General features: G+C 39.0%; 1 protein-coding gene across 3 annotated transcripts in view; it reads right to left on the bottom strand.

Moving 5' to 3' along the window:
• The window catches only part of NELL1 (neural EGFL like 1), a 909,424-nt gene that overhangs the window by 736,065 nt on the left and 146,518 nt on the right, over positions 1-26,841 (bottom strand). The window lies entirely within an intron of this gene.

The following is a 26,841-nucleotide window of genomic DNA, read 5'->3' on the forward strand; positions in this document are numbered from 1 at the left end:
AGCTTTCAGTTCTTGAAAGATGATGCGGGCTTCTTTTTTTCTCCTTGCCTTCATCTTGTTGGCCAATTTCTGGTCACTTTATTTTCCACTAGAAACAACCCTAAGTGCTTAGTACTAATAACCCATAAGCAACTGAGGCAGAACCAAAGAAGAAGGTGATGAGTCTCATTAGAATACTGATATACTGTTCAATGAGCTAAGTGTTTTTTCTCTGACAGGAACATAATAGATGGAAAGGAGGCAAGGGAATATTCTACATTGGACTACAGGGCCTTGAAACCACACCTGAGGGAGCAACACCAACAATTACTGTTGAATCTTTCAGTAACTCACACTCCCCCTTGCCCTGGGGCATCAGTTATCCAGTGAGTCAACTTCCATCCTGGTCTTTTATGTACCACTGGGGATTTTCATAGCTTTCCTCGGCTGGTTCTGCATGTTTGGCAATCTTTCCACTTTACTTTTTATTGACCTTCTATCTCATGCTGCATAATGACTGCTTTGAACATTTTCCTCAAAGACAAGTACTTAATCAAATTCACTCAGACTGAGGCAGCTTGATAACAGTTCTTCCATTACCTTTCTCAATTCCTTGAAAATTCTCAGCATCGTCTCCCACTCTTTTCCTCCTCTTCTGGTTCAGAGAAAAGGTATCTTAGTGACTATCTGATCCTGTCCCTTCTTGCATCCTCCAGAATCTTTTCTCAGGAATCATCCTCACTTCTCTCAATTTCTTCAATCCCTCCTCCATCAGCTGCTTCACCTCTGCCTACAAAAATGCTCAGGTCTCCCAAAACCTTAAAAAAATCTTTACTTGACCCCTCTAACTCACTAACTCTTTTAGCTGTCTCATCTACACTTCCTTGTAAAAACTTCTAGAAAAAAAAATGTCCAGCCTTGATATCAGTCTTTTCTCACAATTCACCCCATGCACTGACTTCTGTTCCAACCACTCTATTGAAATGTCTCTTTCCAACTTAAATGTTACAGAGAACTGAAGAAGAATGAGGACTGTAAAAAAAAAGCAAAAGAACTTTACAGCTAAGAAGTTGTATGAATACAATTCTCCTTGAGCTCTCAGCAACTTGTTAAACTGTTAATCCCCTCATTTTCCCATGGGATTTTCACTCTCCTTGGTTTCAATATCCCATATGCTTGTAGATTTCTAAATTTGTCAATCTTCCTATCTGGGTCTCCTTCCCTTAGCAACTTGCTCACTTTTTAAGTATTCTTACTGTATCCCTGTCCTTTAGTCCACTGCCTGACACATAGCTGACACTCAATAAATGTTTGCTGATTCAGTTATTTATTTACTCAATGCTTTCAACTATCACCTCTGTCAAACTGATTCCCAAATCTATTATCCCCAGCCTTGACCTCTCTCCTGAGCCCCAAACTCAACAAATCTTCAACAACCTCAATCCTTCTCTATTTGAATGGCCCCCTGATATCTCAAACTCAACATGTTCCAAATCAAGCTCATTTACTTTTTGTTTATTATTCAATTCAGTGTAGTTCAATTTAATTCACCAAGCATTTGCTCCTTGTAGGCACTGCAGATACCAAGATTCAAACAAAACAACCCTGCCTGCCCTGAAAGGTCCTGGATTGTACTGAGGAGTTACATTTAACCTGTAAGTAAATGCAAGGCAACCTGAGGAAAGAAAGAGAACTGCCAAATGGCTGCAGCGAGGGGTGATGGGAGAAATGCAAGAAAAGTCTATTCAGAAAGTAGGAGTTGAATTTAGCTGAGAGGCAAGATAAAAACTAAGTTTCAGCCACAATGAATTCTTCCAAATCTTTCCATACTTTCCTCCATCCATATTGTTATTCACATGATCCCCTGTCCTTCCCTCTAGTGTTACTCAACTTCTTCCCATTGTACTTCACTCCTCTAGATTTCTTCATCATTTTTGAGAAGCTGCTTCATCAGGCAAGGTCACATCAGCCCTGAAACCTCCCCCTTATTAACACCCTCTATTCCTAGGGCCCCTCATTTTTTTTTTTTTAGGCAGTGGGGGTTAAGTGACTTGCCCAGAGTCACACAGCTAGTAAGTGTCAAGTGTCTGAGGCCGAATTTGAACTCAGGTACTCCTGAATCCAGGGCCGGTGCTTTAACCACTGCGCCATCTAGCTGCCCCTAGGGCCCCTCTTATTAGAAGGTATAGAGGAGAGCTCCTCCCAGAACCACCATTCAAGGAAGCCACATCTCAGTTTCCCAGCTGACTGCAGTCACTTGGATTTCCCATCAGCCCCACCACCACCACCAGGTACCTTCCCATTTCCCACCATTGCAACTGTGTGTGCTTTCTTCCCACAGTAGACTGAAAGCTCCTTGAGAAGAGGGACTATCTTTCTTTTCATGTTTGTATCTCCCATACTTAGCACAGATCCTGGCACATAGTAGATGCTTAATAAATGTTTATTGAGGGGCAGCTAGGTGGTGCAGTGGATAGAGCACCAGCCCTGGATTCAGGAGGACCCGAGTACAAATCCGGCCTCAGACACTTAACACTTACTAGCTGTGTGACCTTGGGCAAGTCACTTAACCCCAATTGCCTCACCAAAAAAAAAAAATGTTTATTGACTTATTGGCTAACTTTAAGGATCAACTCTGTTGCCTTCCAATGCAGGAAGAATTTTTTTTTCCAGTAACAACCTTCTCCCCAACTCACTTTTCAAAAAGCAATTTGTACTTTACCTAGGCACTTACCAGGTATTACAGACATTTCTTTAAACAGTTTCATTAAGTGAGGGACTTCGTTATCTAAACTGTAGAGTTCACTAGTACCTAGAATAATGCTCTGCCCACAGTGACTGCTTAGTATTCTGATAGGCTCTTAGTATCTAGATCTGAAGGGAACCCTTAGAGGTCACCAAATTTAACCCCCTTATTTAATGACGAAACTGAGGCCCAGAGAAGTGCATCAATGTTTGTTAAATGGAATTGCATTCATATGCATAGAGTGCAAAAATTCTTTGTTCTAAGAGATTGTTCTCTGAGAGGGAAGTATGGCAGGGGAAAATTAGGCCATTTGTAAAAACCAAATATATCCATAAAATGATTTTTAAATAGTCACATGGTGCTTGGCAATTATAAAGCATTTTCATCTAAATGATTTCATTTGATTGTCCCAAGCAGCTTGCAAGGTAGTTCCTATGAGTTTTATTCTCCCCCATCTTAAAGACAAATGGCTGCTATTGACTTGCCTACATTTACAATGCTAGTATTGAAGCCCAGACCTTCCAAATGCACATCTGACCCTCTTGACCTCTGGATGGGCAGCAACCACCTACCTCTTACTTAGCAGGGCTTTCTTATTCATCCCAATGGAGCCAACTACGCCTCTTATCAAATATGAAAGTAAGACAAGCAAGTAACCCCAAATCACTTCTCAGCTGCTTTTATAAAATATTGGAGGAGGGAGGAAGAAAAGTCTAAGGACTTGCTTATGGATCTCAACTTTTTCTGCTATCCCTAAACATTTTTGTGAATCAACTAGAGAACGGAGTCCTTTCCCATAAGGATTCAGCAGCCAGACATGCTATTTTCCAGGTGGGGGGAGGTACCTGAAAGTCTCACCAATTATCTCTGCTGTGAGAGAGAAACTAGCTCATGGATAGGGTGGCCTATTCCTCATCTCATTCTCAGGAGGAAAGTGAAAGTTAAAATACTAAAGAATCCACTTACCATGCCAAAGCTGGTGAGTGATTGTTGAATTATTGTAGTTGAGATCTAACACTACAGACTTACATCTTTGCTATGTGAGACTGTTGTTTAATTATCCACAAGCAATAGCCAACTGTTCTATAACAATGCCAGTAAGATATTCAGCTGACAAAATCTTGAATTCGCCAGGTCCATTATCTCCTAATTATATTACTTTTACAAATTCAAAAAGAGACATAATTTTTAAAAATATTCTCCCTTCCCAAATTCTCAGGTTATAGCTACCTATTCTGTGATGTCAGACATTTGGAAAGATAATCCTCTTTTTTTAATTCAAAAAATGATGAGTACCCACTAGGTACAAAGTAATATACCAGGAACTAGGTTTTTTTAAAAAAATAAAAGATTGTCCCTGCCTTCAAGAAGCTTACATTCTACTATCATAGCTATCCCTAGCTATCAAAACACAATGACATTCAAACTTATTTTACCCTAAGAACTGCTTTCTGTCAAACCAGCTTTAAAAACAATTGCTTCTGCCATAACAAAAAATGGCTTTTAATTTAAGTTTATAGGCTTTCTGGAAATAGAAACTGCTTCCATTTATCCTTTTCTTTACTTTTTTTTTGGGTTTTGGTGAGGCAATTGGGTTTAAGTGACTTGCTCAGGGTCATACAGCTAGTGTTAAGTGTCTGAGGCTGGATTTGAACTCAGGTCCTCCTGACTCCAGGGCTGGTGCTCCATCCACTGTGCCATGTAGCTACCCCCATTTTTTTTGTTGTTGCAGGGCAATGAGGGTTAAGTGACTTGCCCAGGGTCACACAGCTAGTAAGTGTCAAGTGTCTGAATCCGGATTTGAACCCAGGTACTCCTGAATCCAGGGCCAGTGCTTTATCCACTGTACCACCTAGTTGTCCCCTAAAGTAATTACTTTTTAAAATAATTCCTGGAGTACAGTTTGGATTTGACTGCCTCAAAATCATAATGGACTCCAATTAGCATTGTAGTGGTAAAGTATGGAAGTGTTAGCTAATATCGGTTATATTTGATTCAATTGACAGTATTGAATCTTTATTGAAATGCTTGTTTTGTTCCATAAATTAAAAAAGAAAAGAAAAATGAAATAGAAGAGTACCAGCACCAAGAAACCAAAAAAAAAAACTTATTCATTCAGAAGGCAAAGACTGTCATTTGGTAAAGTTTCTCTTGGCTTGTTCTCAGTTTATCTGGGTCAACCACTCTGTGTGAATTGATATTTTGTCTTCCTCCCAGGGTCCATACCTATATCAGCTTCCATACAATGATCCCACGCTACACTCCCAAGGCTCAAATTGATCTGACTCCAGGATGAAAACTCATCTCTGCTACTGTGCATCTTTCTCATGCTAACTCTAGTGCTCTTCCCTTCCATTGCTGTGCAATGCCCAGCCTGCCCATGTGCTATGGATGTGGCTATCAACCACTGCCTAACCCAGAATTCCTGAGCCAGATGTGATGGAATCTGCAATTAACAAAATGTTGGATGAGCCATCTTCCACTACAATTGGATAACATAAGTAAGCACATTGCTAAAGAGTTATTAAGGAAGGTAACAAAGAAGGAAAAAGGAAGGAAGGAGGGAGGGAGGAAGAGAGAGGGAGGGAGGGAGGAAGGAGGGAAGGGAGGAAGGGAGGGGGGAAGAAAGGGGCAAATTAGGGAGGCAGAAGGGAAGAGGAAGGAAGGAAGGAAGGAAGGAAGGAAGGAAGGAAGGAAGGAAGGAAGGAAGGAAGGAAGGAAGGAAGGAAGGAAGGAAGGAAGGAAGGGAGGAAGGGAGGAAGGGAGGAAGGGAGGAAGGGAGGAAGGGAGGAAGGGAGGAAGGGAGGAAGGGAGGAAGGGAGGAAGGGAGGAAGGGAGGAAGGGAGGAAGGGAGGAAGGGAGGAAGGGAGGAAGGGAGGAAGGGAGGAAGGGAGGAAGGGAAGAGGAAGAAAGGGAGGAAGGAAGAAGGGAGGGAGGAAGGAAGAAGGGAGGGAGGAAGGAAGAAGGGAGGAAGGAAGGGCAATGGATGAGAGTTTCATTTGTTTAGTTTTTAGTTCCGTGTAAGAAAAAACTCCATAAAAAATAAAGATATCTGGGGCAGCTAGGTGGTACAGTGGATAGAGCACTGGCCCTGGATTCAAGAGGACTTGAGTTCAAATCCGGCCTCAGACACTTAACATTTACTGTGTGACCCTGGTCGAGTCACTTAACCCCAATTGCCTCACCAAATAAATAAATAGATAGATAGAGGAAGGAAGGAAGGAAGGAAGGAAGGAAGGAAGGAAGGAAGGAAGGAAGGAAGGAAGGAAGGAAGGAAGGAAGGAAGGAAGGAAGGAAGAAAGAAAGAAAGAAAGAAAGAAAGAAAGAAAGAAAGAAAGAAAGAAAGAAAGAAAGAAAGAAAGAAAGAAAGAAAGAAAGAAAGAAAGAAAGAAAGAAAGAAAGAAAGAAAGAAAGAAAGAAAGAAAGAAAGAAAGAAAGAAAGAAAGAAAGAAAGAAAGAAAGAAAGAAAGAAAGAAAGAAAGAAAGAAAGAAAGAAAGAAAGAAATCCAAAAGTGAATGGCAGGAGTATAGATCTAAAGCTAGAAGGGACATTATAAGCCATCACATCTAACTCCATCATTAGACAAATGAGAAACCAGAATCAGCAAGGTAAAGTGACTCTCCCAACCAAAGTTACACAAAGTACGTAGCAGAACTGGGACTTTAATCCATATCCATGACTCTTAAGCCAGCATTTGTCCACTTGACAGGCTACTTGTGCTAAGAGGATGCCCTTCCCTGGATATCTTCAGTCAAAGGCCTGACTTTGTAGGCTGTATTATATGGAGAATTCCTGCACAGTTATAGATCAGACTAGATGGCATCTAAAATCCCTTCCAACTCAGACTAAGATTCTGTGATCCTGTGACATTTCAGATGGGAAATTAAGTGACCACATTTACCTGGTTATCACCCCCAATAAATCCTAAGAATACTTAATTCTGATCATCTATAATATAGAATCACATTTCTAGTAACTTCTCCCCCTCCTTAATTACTTTCAAACCCAAGACCTCTCACACATTAGTATGATAGCTTAGATAAAGCACAATAGACGATCAACATATATTCCTCCCACATTTGTCCCTATGGAGAAATGAAGGCATCCTTGTTAAAAATTAATAACCCAAGAATATTTCAGGAGGTTATAATGTAAAAACATTTTGTTTTTCAGAAATAATAGGCAAAGTAGTTGGTAATTTAAAACTGGTAAGATCTAGAGGATTCCTTAAGGTGAACACATTTAATTACATTACATTTAATACTATTAAAATCGTGCTAATTTCTTATATTTTAAAAAGCACGCCAATACAAATAATGTATTTATTTTAGAGTCATCCAAAACCTCCTTCTGAGATAAAACTAAAACCTCTCTTGATGTTGATATATTCCACCTATAAGAACAATAAAACAAGGTGATATCCTATTAAGCTCTGTTAGGGGAATTGTGGGAATTTCACATGCATTCATAGCTTTCAACATTTTAAAATATAACTACCTCACTTTGAATATAAAACCATGCAAAATTAAATACCTAGCACAATACAAAACTGTTCAAGAGACAAGAACAAGACAAAGGCAAAAGGGCATGCTCCCCGTGAAAACTATTTGCTGAATTACCAGATCACATTAGGAATCTTCTTCAAGGTATAAGCTATATATATAAGCTATCTTTATTCATGACTGTGGCAAAAACAGTCTGCTCTGTTGAGTGTCCCATCTGCTTAAAAGGCTAGTCAATAGTCTATGAAGAACTTGATTTTCCATAAGCAGAGAATGCCCTCACTGCTGAACACAAAACAAAGCAGCAGTTCAACAATACTTAGGAAAGACTATTGGATTTTTATTTACCTGGATGAGTAAAGGCCTCTGAAACGACTCCTTGGGACCTATACCAATTATACTAAGGAATGAATTTCCAATGTAAAGCATGGGAATCGACATGTATTACGCTACAGCTCAATAAAACAATATGAACACTAAACGAGATGCTAAATTAAAAAGGTTATCTTGGACTTTTGCTGGCAATTGAAAAACACTTTTTTCTCTGAAGAAGGAAGCCGCAATAACCTTCCTACTGGGGACTATATGGTTATTATTTCTTCTCTAGGGTCACTTGGGCAGCCAAGTGGCACAATAGATGGGGTACCAGACCTCAAGTCAGAAAGACTCATCTACCTGAGTTCAAATCTGGCCTCAGATGCTTAATAACTGTGTGACTATGGGTAAGCAACTTAACCCTGTTTGCCTTAGTTTGTAAAATGAGCTGGAAAAGAAGGCAAACCATTCCAGTATCTTTGCCAAGAAATCCCAAATGGGGTCACAAAGAGTTGGACATAAGTGAAAAAAATATACCAAAAGGTCATTTAGGTTTTAGAAGTACTTATCTAGAAGCTTTTTCAAAGAAAAGAAAGAGGTGAGATCATTCATTTTTCTCCCTCCCATCTCTGGATTTCTGGACAAAAACTTTGGTCATTTCATTGACCCACTAGAATGGAAGTTCCTTGAGATCAGGGATTATTTCATTCTTTGTACTTGTATCCCCAGATCTAGTAAAGTGACTGAAAAATAGTAGGCAACAAGGTAACAGAGCTGATAATGCTGGACATGAGAAATAGAAAGCTTGAGATCAAATCCAGGCTCAAATATTTCCTAGACGTAGGACACTGGACTTCATTTAAACTCTTTAAGCCTTGATTTCTTTTTCTATAAAAGGGACTGACAAAAGCACATACTTCACTGAGCTGTTGTGAGGATCAAATGAGATAATATGTAAAAATGCTTTGCAAACCTTAAAGTGCTACATGAATGTTAGCTATTGTTAGTAATGACTAATGATTGTTGATTAACTAGTTGATTGAAACCTCTCCTTTATCTATAAAGGAATATAAATGGGAAGGTATTTGAGCTCCACTAACAATTTATATCATATATGTGTGTGTGTGTGTGTGTGTGATATGTGTGTATATGTGTGTGTGTGTGTATTTGCTAATACTGATGTCAAGTGCTCTTTCAATAGTTTTGTAGAACCTACAGAATAGATTTTAAGAGCTGAAACTGTAAGAGACTGGCTTTGAAGATCAGATAGTCTAAGTCCATCATTTTACAAGTAGGAAAGTGAAACCCAGAGAAATGAAGAGTTATGCCCAAAATCACACAGTTACTAAGTAGTAAAGTTGGGACTGTGAACTGATCTCCCAGTGACAAATCTAGTGCTCTTTCCACAAAATACCTGATAAATAGCACTCTGTCTCTGTCTGTCTCTCTGTCTGTGTGTGTGTCTCTATGTATGTCTCCCTCTCTCTGTGTGTCTCTGTATGTGTATCTCTCTCTGTCTGTCTCTCTGTTTCTCTCTGTCTCTGTCTCTCTCTCTCTCATATTGTGGAATATTATCTATATTGGCATTTAGATGAGCCTGGTTCCATTCTCCCTATGTCCCCCTCTTGATGTCACATTTACAGTAACTTTGGCCATTCACTCTCTCCACATCCCTCCAACCTTGTTTTCCTGCCAGTTCTTAATATTCCAGGTCTACTTAGAAAACAGCATCTTTCTTCCTCTCCACATAATTTTTCATGGGTTTCTTTCAAGAAATACATGAAAAATAACTTTAAATGCTTATTATTTATATAGTATTTTTAGGATTTTTCCAAGCACTTTGCATGTATTATCATATTTGATGCTAATAATAACCTTGGAAAAGATGCTTTTGGACTGTTAGCTCCTTGAGGGAAAAGATTATCTTTTGTCTTTTTTTGTATCCTCACTGCCTAACACAGTTCCTGGATTATAGTAAGTGCTTTAAAAATGCTTATTTTCAGCACCAGCCCTGGATTCAGGAGGATCTGAGTTTAAATCCAGCCTTAGACACTTGACACTTACTAGCTGTGTGAACTTGAGCAAGTCACTTAATCCTCATTGCCCTGCCTAAACAAAAATACTTATTTTGCAACCAGCTGAATCTTAGAAAAGTTAAGGGACCTGCCCAAAGCTGTACAACTAGCAATTGATCCAAGCACAATTAGAATTCAGGTCTTCCTGATTCCAAGTACAACACTTCATCCATTGTGTCATCTATCATTGATCACTCCTTGTTCAATGTCTATGTCATGATAATTATTCCCCTTCTTGCATTACTAAAATGTATAGGAATAAATGACATAAGGAATAAATATTATGCAAGAGATATGTGTTTAGAAAAAGAGTCAGTTTGGTCAAGTGGCAAGAGGAAGAGAAAACAGAAGGATAACCCAGGAGGTAGAATATACCCAACAAATTATCAGATGGCCTAGGAACAGAGCTTCTTAATGTTTTTATTGTCATGGACCCCTTTGGCAATCTGATGAAACCTAGGGACCCTTCCTCTGAAATGTTTTTAAATTCATAAAATAAAGTACAAAAAATATACAAAAGAAACCAATTAAATTGAAAAAGAGCTACCAAAATATGAAAAAGATAAGTTCATATACCTCTGGTTAAAAATCCTCTTTTGATCTGAGTGAAAATTAAAGAATAATTTTTTCACTTTATTTTCCTTGCTTTTTGGCAGTATGGCTAATATGGAAATATGTTTGGCAAGATTTCACATGTATAATTGATATCATATTGCTTGCCTTCTTAGTGGTGGGGGGAAGGGCTAGAGGGGGAGAGAATTTGGAACTCATTTTTTTAAATTAATAAATAAATAATCCCCCATCCCACTCCCCCCCCCAAAAAGTCCCTATTCAGAAGATCAAAAGATAGATTCTGTGGGAGACTTATGGGAAGATATGGACAAGAATCCTAGAGGATGAGAAAGTGTGAATGAGAGCACGAATTTGTTGAAATAGAAGCAATACTGGCTACCATTGGCAACTGCATGACCAATGTCCCTAATATTCCATATCCTAATATCCTAATATGCATCTTTAATATTCCCCATCTAGAACTGTAATAGGGCTTCCATAAGAAGGAGCTCGGCAGCATCTTGCTCTCAATCTATTTTAAAAACCTAGACCATATCAACAACAAATAGAAAGATAAAAACTTCTCTGCCTTGGGGGTAGGAGGGAAGGGGTGGGGAGGAGAAGCTAACCAGGGAGGAGGATTGTAAACTTGACTACAGTAGGCTGCCAAAATGTAAGAATTTCGTTTGAGGCCAAACCCACACATAGCACAGTGAACAATAAAGCGAAGCTCAGCAGGTATCCAAACTATGGCTTAGCAGCTGGTCACAGAGTAAATAGCGAGAGACACAGACAGAGAAAGAGAGACAGAGACAGACAGAAATAGACACAGAGAGACAAAGAAAGACCGAGAGAGAATTGGGATCTTAGAAAAAAAAAAGTCTTTGTTGTCTTAAGTGAGAAGCAGTCTGTAAATGAATGAGATAGTAAATGCTGCTATCATGATTCTCTGCCAGAACTGCTACCAAGAATATCTGCTTAAACAAAGTTAAAGCCAGGACAAAACCCAACATGTGGCCTAGTTCTTCTCCTTGGAAAACCCTTGTACCTCTCTCTGATTTCCTTTCCAAACTATAAGGTTTCCCTGTCTCCTTTTTCTAACTCTCAGCTGGGTTTTCTACAGGCCCAAAGCTTCAACCTTTTTACTATATACCTTCATGTCCCTTGACCAAACCCAGAATACCAGCCCTCGCCCTTCAACCCTCACTGCCTCCTTCTTTTTAGGAAGTGCCTTAGATTATAGCCTTCTGAAGACCAGCAGAGAGCTCTCCAAAGAGCATCCTCCTTACAGATTGGACTGCACAATCCATGCTCTGTGCAGACAGTGAAAGCAATGAGGAACAGCAAGAGTTGGAAACTGTCATTAAAAAAAGAAGAAGAAGAAGAGACTGCTGGAGGAAAATTGATTCTCAAGAATGATAACTGCTTGACAGTCCCTCTCCAAACAAAAGAGGATCAGGGATGAGAACCAATAGGTATGTTATTCTAGGCTTCCAATTCTTGGCCAATGATCTTGCCAACATTGTATTCTGTCCAAGAGAAGATTTTAAATTCTAGTCCTTCCCAAATATACAAACACCTCCCTCCTTGTCTGAGTTCCCATAAGAAACCTTGTCAAAGCTATTTCACTTAGCTGGTTAGAGCATGACTGCAAGGAGTCCACAGTTATAGGAAAGGTAAAGGCATCCTGTGAACCAGTGGGCTTTGCACAAGGGAAAAATTTTAAAACAACACACCTGGGTGCAGCTAGGTGAGCCATGTGGATAAAGCAACAGCCCTGGATGCAGGAGGACCTGAGTTCAAATCTAGCCTCAGACACTTGACACTTCCTAGCTGTGTGACCCTGGGCAAGTCACTTAACATTCATTGCCCCACAAAAAACACCCTGATCTCTGGTTAAGGCTTGCTCATTTTACCCTAGTTAGTCATCTTGCAAATATTATGCACATGCTAAGAGCGTAGCAAATGTTTACAGAATTGTATTAAACCATAAAAATGGGTTATTTAAAAATCCAAAAATACATGTGATCTACAGAAAAATATGCAATATCCTTATAAAACTCTTGTAGAGCTAAATTTTCAGGAGAAAATAAATCTGTATATGTGGAAAGGGTTAACAAAAAATGGGTTCCCAATGATTGTGGAATGACTCAACAAATCATTGCATATGAATGTAATGGAATATTATTGCATTGTAAGAAATGACAGATAAGAGGTATTGAGAAACAGGGGAAGATATATGAATAAAGAATGAAAAATTAGAATGAAGAAAACAGTATGTACAACGATTTGAACAAAAATCCTGGAGTTTTAGTTTGTTATGACTTGGCAGACTTTGGAAGACTTCCCCAGGATCATAGATATTTTAATAGACTTTTCCAAGATGACAGAAAATCCAGGACCTATGCTGTTCACAGGCATAGAAAACTCAATTTGTACTGAGCTTCCAGTGGCCATGAGGAAAGAATATCTGACAATATTTCTGGACTCCAGACAAGAGAAATAAGGAATTAAGAGTTAGACACAATCTGCTGAGCCTGCAAACCACAAGGAGAGAGGAGAAAAGAGTATTTGAGCAAGAGTGGGCTAGAACTGAGAGCAGGCCAAGCTGGCAGCTGTTGCAGGGGTGGTAGTTTGGGAGAGTAAAGTCCAGGCAAACAACATCTCTGTTCTCTTTTTTTCTCATTTTTTCCCCAGAACATATTACTCAAGAAATTTCTGATGAAGATGTATACCTCAATTCCTTTCACACTGAGACTTGGAGGGCAGTGAATGATTAGGGGACTCTGACTACAAACCCCTTCACAGGCTTTTAAATTTGTTAATATTTATTTGTGGGGTTTTGTTATTTAATATTTCCAATAAGTTATAGGGCGATTAACAGTACTTTTGTCGAAGCCTATAAGTTCATAGTTCAAGTTTGAGAGAAAAGGAAGCTAGCCCAATGGGAGAAGGGATTTCCCTGGTTTTACTTAGGGGAGAAGACAAGCAAATGAGAGAGGGAGAGAGGGAGATAAGCAGAGAGGGAGGGAGGGAGAAAGGGAGAGGGAGTTTCTACAATACAGGTAATTTCTGAGAATATTTCACACTTACTGAACTGTCTTTGAAGTTGAAGAGAAAAAAATCAGTGAGGAGATAAGCCAGTTGGAGGGGAGTGGAATTTGGTCTGGTAGTGCCCTGAGTCCTACTTCCTCCTCCTCTTCTCTCATTCTCACACTTTTTCATTCTCTCATTCTCTTTTACTCTCACTCCCACACTCTTACATTCTCTCCATCTCTGTGTGTGTCTCTGTCTGTCTCTCACATACATATATTAGTACAAGCTATAATAATGTTAAAAGTCAGCTGATAAAAGATTGAATCCAATGACTAATTTTTGTCCTTGACAGAAGATAATGAAACATACTTTATTTTCCTCCTCTCTCTAAATAGGTGGGAGAGTATGATTGTAGAATGCTAGAAGTACTATCTTGTGATAATTGGTCATTGTCAATTAGTTTTGATAGAACTATTATTCTTTGTTACAATGGGGAGTTCTGTATGTGGGTGGGAGAAGACGATATCAGGAATTAACTATGTTGTAAAATAAATGTTGTTGTTTTAAAGAAAGCTAAAGGTGAATTTCCAGCCAGTAACAGCTATGACCAAGCATTAGAACTACACTGATTTCTTTTTTGATTATGTGATTAAACTGATCAGATCATTGTATCCTTTCTTCCTGTCCAATGGAAAATACCCCAGTCCTGAGAACTTTATCTTTTGCAGCCTTGTTCCTTTATTTTTCTTTTTTACTTCAGTGAAAAGTATTATGTTCCCTTTGCAAGATTTTCTACAGTACTCTGCCTAATCAGACCATAGTACTGTGATCAATTCTGGACTCTAAATTTTAGAAGGACATGGATAACATAAAGACTGTTCAGAGCAAGGAAAATAGGATGGCAAAAGTCCTCAGATTTATGTCATGATCACCAGTTGATGGAAATTCTTCATCATCCTTCATAATCTTAGTCCCTTCACCTTGAAATTATTTCCTATTTACTTCTTTTTTTAATTAATAAAGTATTTTATTTTTTCCCATTACATGTAAAGATAGTTCTCAACTTTTGTTTATACAAGCTTTACAATTTCAGATTTTTCTCCCTCCCTCCCCTCCCTCCCCCTCCCCTAGATAGCAGGTAATCTGATATTGGTTATATATATATATATATATACATATATATATACACACACACACACACACATACACATAATAACATTAAGCCTATTTCTGCATTAGTCATGTTATAAGAGAAAAATCAGAGCAATGATGAAAAACCTCAAAATAGAAAAAACAACAACAGCACCAAAAACAAAAGAAATAGTATGGTTCATTCAGCATCTATACTCCACAGTTCTTTTTTTTTCTTGGATTTGGAGATCCTCTTCTATCACGAGTTCCCTGGAACTCTTCTGTACCATTGCATTGGTGGGAAGAATTCCTATTTACTTCTAATTGTCCTGTTTGTACAGAGACCAAAAGACCAGGATGGGGGGGAGGGGGACTAGGATCTTAGAAAAAAAGTCTTTTTTTTGTCTTAAACTAGAATCAGTCTGTGAATGAATGAGATAGTAAATGCTGCTATCCTGATTCTCTGCCAGAACTGCTACCAAGAATATTCTCTTAAACAAAATCAAACTCAGGACAAAACCCAACATGTGACCTACTTCTCCTTGGAAAACCCTTGTACTTCTCTTTGCTTTCCTTTCCCAACTATTAGGTTTCTCTCTCTCATTTTTTTCCTCTTAGCACTTCAACCCCTTTGCTGTTTACTTGTTTTTCCCCCATTAGATGTTAGCTTGAGAGAAGGAACTGGTTTTAACCTTTCTTTATATCCCCAGGGCTTAGCATAGATAGTATATGAAAGAGGGAACATATTTGTTCACTTTAGGTGTTAGGAAAAACTTCCTACAATTAGAGCTATCCACAGTGAAAGAGACAGTGCAAGAGGTAGTGGTCTTCCCAACACTGGAGAACTTTAAGCAAAGGATGGAAGGATAACCATTTGTCATATGTTTTATTTTTTGTCATATATGTTTTAGATGGGATTCTTGTTCAGGTACAAGCTGGCCCCCACAGTCTCTGAGATCTCTTCTTTCTGCCTATGTTACATTTCTTCATTGTTACATTCTACATTTCTTCATTGCTACATTTCTTCAAATGCCACAGTCAGAAAAGATAGAAAGCTTAGACCACATGCAATTCCCTTTACCAAGGTAGCCACTGACATGAGCAGATGGAGCCCTTATGGTAACCAGCCTTTGGATAGGTCACTCAGAATCCTGGCCTTCTCTGCAAGCAGAGGAGTTAGATCAGCGAGTCTTAAACTTTACTTAAGTTTCAGTCTTTACTATATTTAAAGAAGAAGGCTTCACCACCCTCAAAAATACAGATAATAGGGGGCAGCTAGATGGCACAGTGGATAAAGCACCGGCCTTGGATTCAGGAAGACCTGAGTTCAAATCTGGCCTCAGACACTTAACACTTATTAGCTGTGTGACCCTGTGCAAGCCACTTAACCCTCATTACCCTGCAAAACAAATAAAAAAACCCCAAAATACAGATAATAAATGGACAGACAGATGACAGATAGATAGAAAGGTAGATAGATGGATGATAGAGACAGAGACATATCTCCTATGTACAAGTCCAACTACCTGAAATTCCATCACTGGAATTTGAGTTAACAAGTACCTCCTTCAGTAACAAGAGTAATATCTGATGCTACTTTTATATTTTTTCTGAAACTATGATTTCATCCATGTGTGTAAACTTGTAACAGAGAGATCCAACATTCAACTGTCTTCCTGATTTCAATACCAGTCCTTTATTCCTCACACCACCCAGCCTCTCAACAAACATTTACATCTACCATTTATACAGTGCTTTAAATTTTGCAAAGTTCTTTGCATATATGATTTCATTTGTGCTTATGAATGTCCTAAGAGGTAGCTAGTATAGGTTTTATTATCACTGTTTTACAAAAAAGGAAACTGAGGCTCAGTGTGGTTAAATGACTTTGCCCAAGGTCATGCTAAGAGCTAATAAGTGTCAGAAGCAGGATCTGAATTGATGTCTTGCTCACTACTATCCCACACTCTATCCCCTATAACAATACACCTCTGGCTCAATGCAAATATCTCAGGATGCCAATCACACGTCCTCTCTGAAAGATTTTTTTTTAGCTGAACACCTATGTTCCTAGCATTGTGTTGGGAAGGGGAAGATTTTTTTAAAAAAACAGGCTGCTCCTCACAAGACATTTATAATCTCATTTTTACACACACAGAGACACACTAGCTTCCAGGGCAAAAAGTTGCAGGATGACTACCTAAAAATACTTTTCAAGAGGATGTTACAAGAACCAAGAGAAAAATGTATAAATAGTAGCCAAGCCACATTGTAAAGACAAATAACTTTGTGATACTTAAGAATTCTTTTCAACAACGACCAACCGTGATGCCTGAGTACCTTGTGACAAATGTGACAGATTTGTGACACATCATTCTACCTGCCTCCTGACAGAGGTGATAGACCCAAAGTGTAGAATGAAAATATATGTGTGTATATATGTATATATGTGTGTGTATCGCGAGAGTAAGAGGGAGGGCAGACATGGCCAAGAAAGGAATCTGTTTTGCTTGACTATGAATATTTGTTATAACTATTTTGTTTTCCTTTCTTTTTTAACAATGAGGAGGAGGAGAGAAAAATACATTTTTGGTTCTTTAAAAAGTTACATTGTTTTTAAAGTGTTACTACACAATGATTCCCAGAAACTAAAAACAAAAAGAGGTTAGAGGACCATCCTTTAGGAATCACTTGCTTATATTCTTCTTCTCCTAGCTTGTTGTCTATTGCCTTCCCAATAAAAATATGTCAATACCAACACTGTTGTTTTTTAATGGTGTTTACAGAAAGGACGGCTGATGGGACATGACTTCAGTTTTGCAGCAACAGTTCTGAATTATTCATCAAGTCTGGGTTTTTTCTTTGTGAAAGAAAAACAAAAAAAGAACAATCTTGAGCAAAATTTTTGATTTTTCATGCCATCAGTTCTGTCATAGATAGGAGTGCACAATCACTGAAGAAAAGAAAAGCAATTTAGATAACATTTCCAGTTCTAAAGGAAGACTTCTGTTATTAAATGTGGCAGTCCACAATAGGCACTGCCAACTGCTTAATCAAAAAGTTATTGTTCAGCATTGGGGGGGGGGGGTTGAAGGGAGTAGACAAAATGGGCCTTGCCAACAATGGCTCCAATTGGGGAAAGTGTCTGATCGAGTTTAAAGCTCTTTTCAATCTCTGTGTAATCATTTAAACTCTGATGGTGCGTGTTTGATAAAGCATTTCAGAGATTATGATGAGAAAATCACAGAGACAATTCAGCTCTCCAACTTCTTTCTTTAATTATCTCTTTTATTCTTGCTATACTCCTCTTGTTCAGGTAAGAGAATATAAATACAAGGGGAGATATTCAACGATTTCTCAAATAACTATTGTTAAGCACAGATGTAAGTGATTTTTTGTGCCTAATCGCAAAAGAAATGATGGAAAGTGCTAAGAGGGTTGGGAGACTTATTGAGGAACTTTGTTACCAAACATTCAAATTAAAGCAACTTCAGGTTTGAGACTTAAAACCAACCAGTCTCATAGAACAGTAAGATCAGGACATTAAAGTGTAGTCTAGAGAAAATGGCCTAGAGTATGACTCTAGAGGCCTTGATGTCTAGCCCAAGCTCTGTGAGTTTTCCCTTGTGACCTTCATCAAATTGCTTCCTCATGAGATTCTGTCCCTTCTGTAAAATCTAAAAAGGGTTTCTTAAATATTTCCTATGTTCCAAGTGCTAAGAACTGGAGATACATATGCAGATGGAGAAAGCCCTTGCCCACCACGAGGAGCACATATTCTAATGGAGAACAAAAATCCATAAAAGAGCGCTGAAGGGCAGCTAGGTGGCGCAGTGAATAAGGCACCAGCCCTGGATTCAGGAGAACCTGAGTTCAAATCCGACCTCAGACACTTGACTCTTACTAGCTGTGTGACCCTGGCAAGTCACTTAACCCTCATTGCCCCATTAAAAAAAAACCCACTCACAATACTAAAACTAAACCAATGTTGAAAACTAAAATAATTTTTTTTAAAGAGCGCTGAAAAGGGGTGGTTGAATTTCTTGTAGGGGGACATGGTGGCAAAGTCCAGATAGTCAGAAGCAGAATCCAGAGAGAAATAAGAGAGAGCTGAATTAGGTCCTCCTTCAAACTTGAGGTTCTAAGAGGAACTTAGCCATGAGAGAAAGGCTTTGTGGTGGCAAAGCCTGGAGAAGGATGACTGCTCCAGACCTTTCCTCAAAATAGAGGGTCCAGGATCAATTCACCAAGGTGGGTGACTACAGATGCTTAGGGGATTTCTAGGGTGAGAAGGCAAGTGAGGCATGGTGCCAAAGTCCAGAGAGTCAAAAGCAAAGCTGAAAGAGGAGTGCATTGGACAGTAACACCTGCCTTGATAATGTCACAGGAATGACATGAGAACAAATGAACTGATGCTTGTTAAAGTTTTGGTACTCTATTAAGTGTTATACAAATGTAGGCAATAATTAGTGGAACTTCACTGGAGCTATGATCTCATTGATTGGAGTTCTTTCCCAATGATGCTAATTACAACCCATCTGCTCCCACCCCTAGGCAACTCCCATCTATATCTTCCAATAAATGCCCAAGGCCTTCCACAAATTATCATAACACTGGGCCAATATAAACAGAGCACTCAAGTTGTCCATCTCTTCTCTCTGTCTATTCTTGCATAAGCAGCCTGCCTTTTTTATTTTAAGGATGTCTCTTGGCTGACATTCTTAATGCCATTTCTTCTCTATAATTGATTGTAATCTGTGGCATTCTGCTCATTTTCACCAGGAGTTTCTCTCATTGCTTTTCAGGTGATGGGATTTGATTAAATAATGAGCAAAGAGACATTTTAAGCACCTGAATTTTTAGTGTCCTATGAATAAGACAGAGAAGCAGAGCAGAATGGTGGATGAAGATAGAGCCCTGGAGAAAAGAAAACATGGGTTCAAGCACTTCCTATGATACATATTAACTGCATGAACCTGGGTAAGTCACGTAACTTCTCAGGCTTCCAGAAAATGCTCTAAGCCTAAAAAATGCAGAGTAGATGCAATCTATATTGATAGAAGGAATTTCTTCTCTGAAAGTTTTATATACTAATCTTAGCAGAGGTCCAGCTTGCTAAATGCATACATACATAACACACAAGACAAGAGATGACTGTCATTTTTCATCCAATTATGTTAATATATGTATAATATAGACATAGCCTTAAAGAGGAAAATGGAACAACAGGAAACAAAACATCATTCATTTTTTTTTCTTTCTTCCTCCCTTCCTTCCTTTCTTTCTTTCGTTCATTCTTTCTTTTTTTTGGTGAGGCAATTGAGGTTAAGTGACTTACCCAGAGTCACACAGCTAGTAAGCGTCAAATGTCTGAGGCTGGATTTGAACTCAGGTCCTCCTGAATCCAGGGCCAGTGTTCTATCCATTGTGCCTCCTAGCTGCCCTCATTCATTTTTTAAGGTCCAGAAAAAGCTGTTTATTGTTGCTGTTGCTCATCCTTCATTTTCTAAATGGACTTTATTTTTTCCTTTCGTTGGGCAATGAGGGTTAAGTGACTTGCCCAGGGTCACACAGTTAGTAAGTATCAAGTGTCTGAGGCTGGATTTGAATTCAGGTCCTCCTGGATTCAGGGCCAGTGCTTTATCCAATGTGCCACCTAGCTGCCCCCTCGTCCTTCATTTTCAAAGGGGACCAATGACATCACGGATTGATGTCCTGACTTGCGTGTGTGAGCTGGATTTAAGTGAGGCAGAGCTGCACAAAGTCATCAGCCTCACTCTCTCTTCCAAAGTCACTGAAGTTCAGTGGCAAGACAAAAGTCAAGAAGACTGGTGATGGCCTGGGAAGCAGTGGATGACCGTGGCATCTGTGATACCTGCCCAGGCTCTAAGCATTCTACAGCTCCTGCTTCAGTTGCCTTCTTGGCCACTGGAACAAATTGTTCTTATCTTCCCACTCCACGAGGAGAAGCCTTCACATGCTTGTGAAAGACATCTCCCTAGCTCACTGACAGGTTTGATACCCTAAACCCAGTTTAGCCCACAACATTGAGGCCCATGGAAAGAAATGAATTTGCCTAAAATAGGGATTAAGAAATACCTGTTACAATAAGATGATGGATTTCAGAGAAACCTGGAAGGACTTGCATGAACTGATGATGAGTGAGATGAGAAGAACAAGGAGAACATTGTACACAGTATCATCAACATTATGTGTTCATCAACTGTGATAGATTTGATTCTTCTCAGCAATACAATGGTCCAAGATAGTTCCACAGGACTCATGATAGAAAATGCTCTCCAAATCCAGAAAAGAAAAAAAAAAACGATGGAATATGGATGCAGATTGAACCATACTATTTGTTTTGGTTTTGGTGGTGCTGTTTTTCTTTTTTGAGGTTTTTCCTTTTTGCACTGATTCTTCTCTTATAACATGACTAATGCAGAAATATGTTTAATGATACTGTACATATATAACCCATATCAGATTACCTACTGTCTTGGGGAGGGGGGAGGGAAGGGAGGGAGGGAGAAAAATTTGAAACTAGAAATCTTTTAAAAACAAATGTTGAAAACAATCTCTATGTGTAACTTGAAATTAATAAAATACTTTTATAATTAAAAAAAAGAAAAGGAATACCTTTTACTCTAGAATGTCAAGAAAGCCTGAAGGCTCCTTGTGGACATTTCTATCTGGAATTGCTTACCATTTGTTTATGAGATTACAATGAAGAACATAGCAAATAATTCTAAATTTATATAGTTTCTAAGGAAAACTTACAAGTAAACTTTCAGTCTGAACGCACCTTGGAATTGTACAAGCTCCACTGTCCACAGTCACCGAGCACTGCTAGAAGATGTCAGAAAACCTTGATGACTGTGTCTACAAAAGATTCATGCTTTGTGACTTCAATTGAATCATCTTGGCAAGCTTTTCTATTCAACTGTAATGCATTCTTACATTCCCTATTGGGACTATTTCCCAAACCCCCAAAGTCATCCTTACCAAAAATCTCTTGTATCTTACTTTCTAAGACCACTAGAAACCTTGGTTCAATTTCTAATGCAAATACTTACAAACTTTGTGACCTTAAGTAAGTCATTTAACTTTTGTGGTCTCTGTTTCCTCATCTACAACATAGGGAGTTGGAGATAGATGATCACTATGGTGTGTTCCAGTTCTAACATTCAGTGACCTTGCTAATCAGATTCCCAAAATCAGGGACCATCTACCACACAATCTTTCAACTTCCCTCAAAAACTTTTCACCTATCCTCTTTTTTCTGTCTCAGAAGGAGGTCCCTGTCCTTGCCAAAGCTAAATACCTCAATGAGGTAAGAAGATGGTGGACTAGCAACTATAAGAGCTTATGGAAAATGGATCACTACTTCTTTCCATTCAGAAAGGAACAGAGACTAAGTAAAAGTTCTGATCCAGAAGTGTGTCTACAGTAGTGTGATGTAGGAGAAGAGACAGAAAGAGACAGGTAGGCAGCGAGCCATGCAGAGCTGAGTATATATGATTCACATGAGGTTGGCAAGAGAGAGAGATGAACACAAGCAGTCATTTTGCAATGCCAGTCTAGAGACTGGGATGCTAAGCTTTGAGTCAGCAACAAGCAAGCCCAAGAGGAGCAGAAACTGATTCAAAGTTTGTTCTATTTTGTGAAGTTACCTAATTTCTGATTAAGCAGTTTCGATTTTTTGCTGTCTAGATATAATCCAATATAATCCAATCAATCTTAACAGCTTTTGATCTGTTTCCTTATTTAGAAACCAGAATTGCAGAAGAGAAAGCCAGTGAATGGTTAGGATAGGTACAACTACAAAAAGAACCAAGCTTTTGAACTTCAGTACAAAGCACAAGGTTTCTGTCCTGGCTGGGGGCATAAGCCACATGTTGGAGAATCTCCCATTTAAAAAATAATTATATACATATGTACATATATACTGAGAGATTTAAGAAATGCTTTGAGAAATTTCTAAAAAGCCACATATATATGAAATTTCTAAATTTCTACTTCCTAAAAACTTCTAAAGAAATTTCTAAAAACCACATATGTACATGTATATGTGTGTATATATATATATATATGTATATATGTGTATTGTGTGTGTGTGTGTGTGTGTGTGTGTGTGTGCTTTAGAAATTTATCAAAGCAAGGTAAAAGTTCACCAGAGTTTTCATTCCCTCTGGCTAAACAGATCAAATAGACATTTCTGGCTAGAAGTTTGGATAAATAAGAAGTAGGCACCTCAAACATGCTCTGCCCTCTTGGGAAGTTTGCCCCACCATCCTCTTGGGTAGTTAGTCCCTGGTGATAAACTGTATGAAGAAGCTGATTAAAGAAAATCAACTCCTTCTCCAACTGATCAATGAGTGAGGCAAGATAGGTGCTATTCACATTCCTAAGGCAGAGCCTAGCTAAGTGAGGGAGTTAGCTGCTTTGTTTGTGATACCACCCACCTACAAGCACCACCTACCATTACAATTGAAATGCTCTCCCTCCATTCCTTCAGTTTGCTGTCATGGCTCTACTCTCTGACCATCTCCAATACCACCCAGATTTGGACTGCACCCCAAACTCTGACAGCTGGACTTTTTGCCTTAGCTTTTGGACAACCAGACTTCCATGCTATTTCCTGCAATATCCTTTTCCTTCTTCCCACTCTCATCTTTCCAGTACCCCTTTCTGTGTAGTCTTCTCCCACTAGCCTATAAGCTCCTTACATGTAGGCACTTCCTTTCTTGCTTCTCTTCTTATCTTTAGCACTTATCACAGTGGAGGACTACACCTGATGGAGTTCAGTACTCAGGAGCAGCTTGTGTGCAGCTGAGATGGGCCTCCAAGCTCTGGAGGAGGAAAAACAAATGAGACGCAGGAACCGAAGGGCGACAGAGAGTGCAGTTTTCTGATGTCCTCATTGCGGCAGGAGCTGCGGCTCCCATATCAGACTGCACAGCCACACTGTGGCCTGTGGCTCTTCAAGGCGTTGATCCATGGTCCTCCGCGACTGATGGAAGCCTACTATCACAGTGCTAATACAGAGCAAGAGCTCAAAATTCTACATTTATCTTAGCATCTTTCTTTGTGATTCAACTCAGAGGACACCACATAGGGTAAGACTTTCCTGATTCCCATCATTGTTAATGTTCTACCTTTCCTCTAATTACCTCATATTTACTTATTTATATAAAGATTTTATCTCCCCAAGATTGTGTATGCTTCTTTAGGGGAAGGAAAGGTTGTTGGGGATGTTGGGTTTGGTTTTTTTTTCAATCTACAATGCCTAGAATAGTGTCTTGCACATCATAGCTACTAAAATTGTTGTTGAATAAGTAAATGAATAATAAACATCTAAAACAAGAGTTCCTAAACCTTTTTCTTTTGGCAGATTGGTGAAGCTGATGGACCCCTCTGTCAGTTTGGTGGAGTCTATGGACCCCTCAGGGGCAGCTAGATGGCACAGTGGATAGAGTGCTGGGCCTGGAGTCAAGCTCTTGAGTTCAAATCTAGCCTCAGACACTTATTAGTTTTGTGACTCTGGGCAAGTCACATAACCCTTTTTACCTCAGTTTCCTCATCTGTCAAATGAACTGGAGAAGTAAATGACAAACCACTCCAGTAACTTTGCCAAAACCCTAAATGGAGTGAGAGAGTTGGACATGACTGAAACAACTGCACATGGATTACTGCCACAGTCTAGTAAAGCCTATGAAGCCCTTCTCAGAATAACAGTTTTAAATGCCTAATATAAAATACTTAGGATTACAAGGGAAAGAATTGTGGTGAAAATAAAGGTAAGATTTTTCCCAGCTGCACCCCACAATTTATCCATGGACCCCAGGTTAAGAATCCTTGATCTAGAAGACAATTTGGGAAGTAAAACATGAATACAAATTACTGACAAAGAACAACATTTTTCTATTAGGTGAAGAATTATCCAAGTTGATCTGTTATCATGGATTCAGTCAAAGTTCATACACACACACATGCACATTCTATGTCTGCACAGAGATTTAAGTATACAAGTCTTCCTTGATGAGTAGCCATAATCTCAAAGAGCAAGGATCTGGACAACTATTAAATCCAGAATAATTCATGACACCCATTGATTACTTTGCACTGCAGAGAAATATTTTCATGTCTTTTGCTGTCCTACAGCATACATAGTAACAGCTAGTTTAGTGCTTAATTATATTCTGGCTTTTATTATTTCTAATTTTTCCTATGGGTTAACTTTTCTGTCTACCAACTGAATGGTAAGCAGGATAAGATCTGAAATGTTTATATTCCTCATAACACCCAAGACAGACTATATGTATAGTAAGTATTCAATAAATACTTAATAAAGTGATTTTTTAAAATACATTCTTATCTAAGGATATTTAATATTCTCTTCTCCTACAAAATGGTCAAGAGGACTTCTACCACATAAAAAAATGGAGAAACTTAGAGATACTTCCAGGGATTACACATTTTCTTCCACCCTGCTGAGATCACAAAGAAATTAATGTACAGAGAAATACAGCAGAAAGCTTGAATGAGCAAAATGCACATGCACACATGTGTATACACACACACACACACACACACACACACACACACACACACACCATTCTACCATTCTTCTCCAGTTGCCTTGGAAAGAGATGTTCCAAAGGACAATTCAATGACACATGGGAGGAATGCTCATGCATCATCTGAGTGACCACAGTGCTTTGGCAGGTATCAAACCAATCTGGATGACACTTCCTGTCAGCAACATACTCTCAAAGGAGGGGGAGACCCAGCATAGCTGTATGGCAGATTGGCAGATGAAACAATCTTATAAACAGATTCCAACATGTTCCCATGCAAAATCTCCTCCTGGGATGCTGAGATTGCCTCTATCTGTACATCATGCCCATCTTGGGGCACTCTTAAAAATCATCATTCTCTGCTGCATTCTTCCCAATAGCAGGTGCATATAAAGTTCAAAATGTGCAAAGCAGTGATAAATTACTCTGTAAATCTTGATGTGACCTTCTTGACACAAGAATCCTGGTACCATTTTGAAAGTGTCTTTCACAAAAATTACTCATGTCCCCATCTAGGGAAATTCTAGGAATTCTAGTAGCTTGCTCATCAGACATTCTCAAAATAGACCTTCACTTTCCCTACAAGGTCTGAGGCTAATAAGATTTTAAATGCAGGAAAGGTTATATTAATACAACAAAAAGGTAGAAGTATACTCAAGCTCATAGACAGTCCATTAAATTTCCACTAACTATAGTAAACCTCATAGTCCTAGGGGCAACTAGATGGCACAGAGGATAAAGTACTGGCCCTGGATTCAGGAGGACCTGAGTTCAAATCCAGGCTCAGACACTTGAAACTTACTAGCTGTGTGACCTTCAGCAAGTCACTTGACCCTCATTGCCCTGAAAAAAAACAAAAACAAAACCAAAAAAACCTCATAGTCCTTTGAATTTAAACTAATATGCTATATGGGTTGGGGTTGATGGAGTTAATCTGCCCTATCTCCAAACCCACATAATTTATTTGACTTCAAAGGGTAAGATCTAGTTTTATTCTTCTGCTTTATTGTCCTGTATCTGACTCTTTGGTATTCCTGGTCCCTCATTTTTGTGGCCCCCTAAACATATCAGTTACACTTTGATGATATCCTTCTACTACTTGAGCAACTCTGATACCGGGTGTTTCTCACCTAGAGCCCTCGTAGATTTGCTGGTCCCTCTCTATGTCTGCATATAGCTCAGCAACCCTATTTAACTGTTTACTTTTCTACAGGGCTTTGCAGAGGCTTCATAGGCCCACTTTGCACATCTGTACAGAGCTCAAAGTCTCTGGCTCTGGGGCCAGTTATAGAGACCTACATGGGTCTCTCTCCAACAGCCTACATCCAAGTTTGAATGTGGTTCTGTTGCTTTATCTGGGACCAGTTGTTTCCTCTCAGAGAGCTGAGTAAATCTAGCCCCTTTGTTCTACCCTGGAAAAAGCAATGAGGAAGTATGCGGTCTTCCCAGGATGCTTATTCAGAATGTGACAGAGAGCATCTTGAGCCTTCTCAAACCTGAGGAACCCCGCTGACTTCTAGGAACTCACACAGGGACAGAATTGTATCTCATAAAAGTGCTTTCAGGGATTATGAAATTCTGGGGAAGAAACTAAAGATCTTCAGTCCATAGGCAGAATTTTCATCAGTTACTACTTAAAGGAAAAGTTTTCAGAAGAGAAAGGCAGACATGAAAAAGGAGCAGTTAATGGTGATTGAGAAGATAGTGTATGAGAATGGAATTTGGCTTTCTGAACCCCAGCTTAAAATATAAGAATGCTCCTAGTCAAGTATAGAGTGTACCTAATGAGAGACTATAAAAAACCCTTTGCCTAAAGTGATGCAACTTTTAGCAAGAGAGCTTTAATCTGCAAATGTGGGCACTTTTTTGATCCCAGAGGTTAAAACTAATTGATGGAGGTTACAGAAAGACAGGTTTCAGCTTG

This window comes from Dromiciops gliroides, chromosome 6, assembly GCF_019393635.1.
Source record: "Dromiciops gliroides isolate mDroGli1 chromosome 6, mDroGli1.pri, whole genome shotgun sequence".
In the NCBI taxonomy this organism is placed as follows: Eukaryota; Metazoa; Chordata; class Mammalia; order Microbiotheria; family Microbiotheriidae; genus Dromiciops; species Dromiciops gliroides.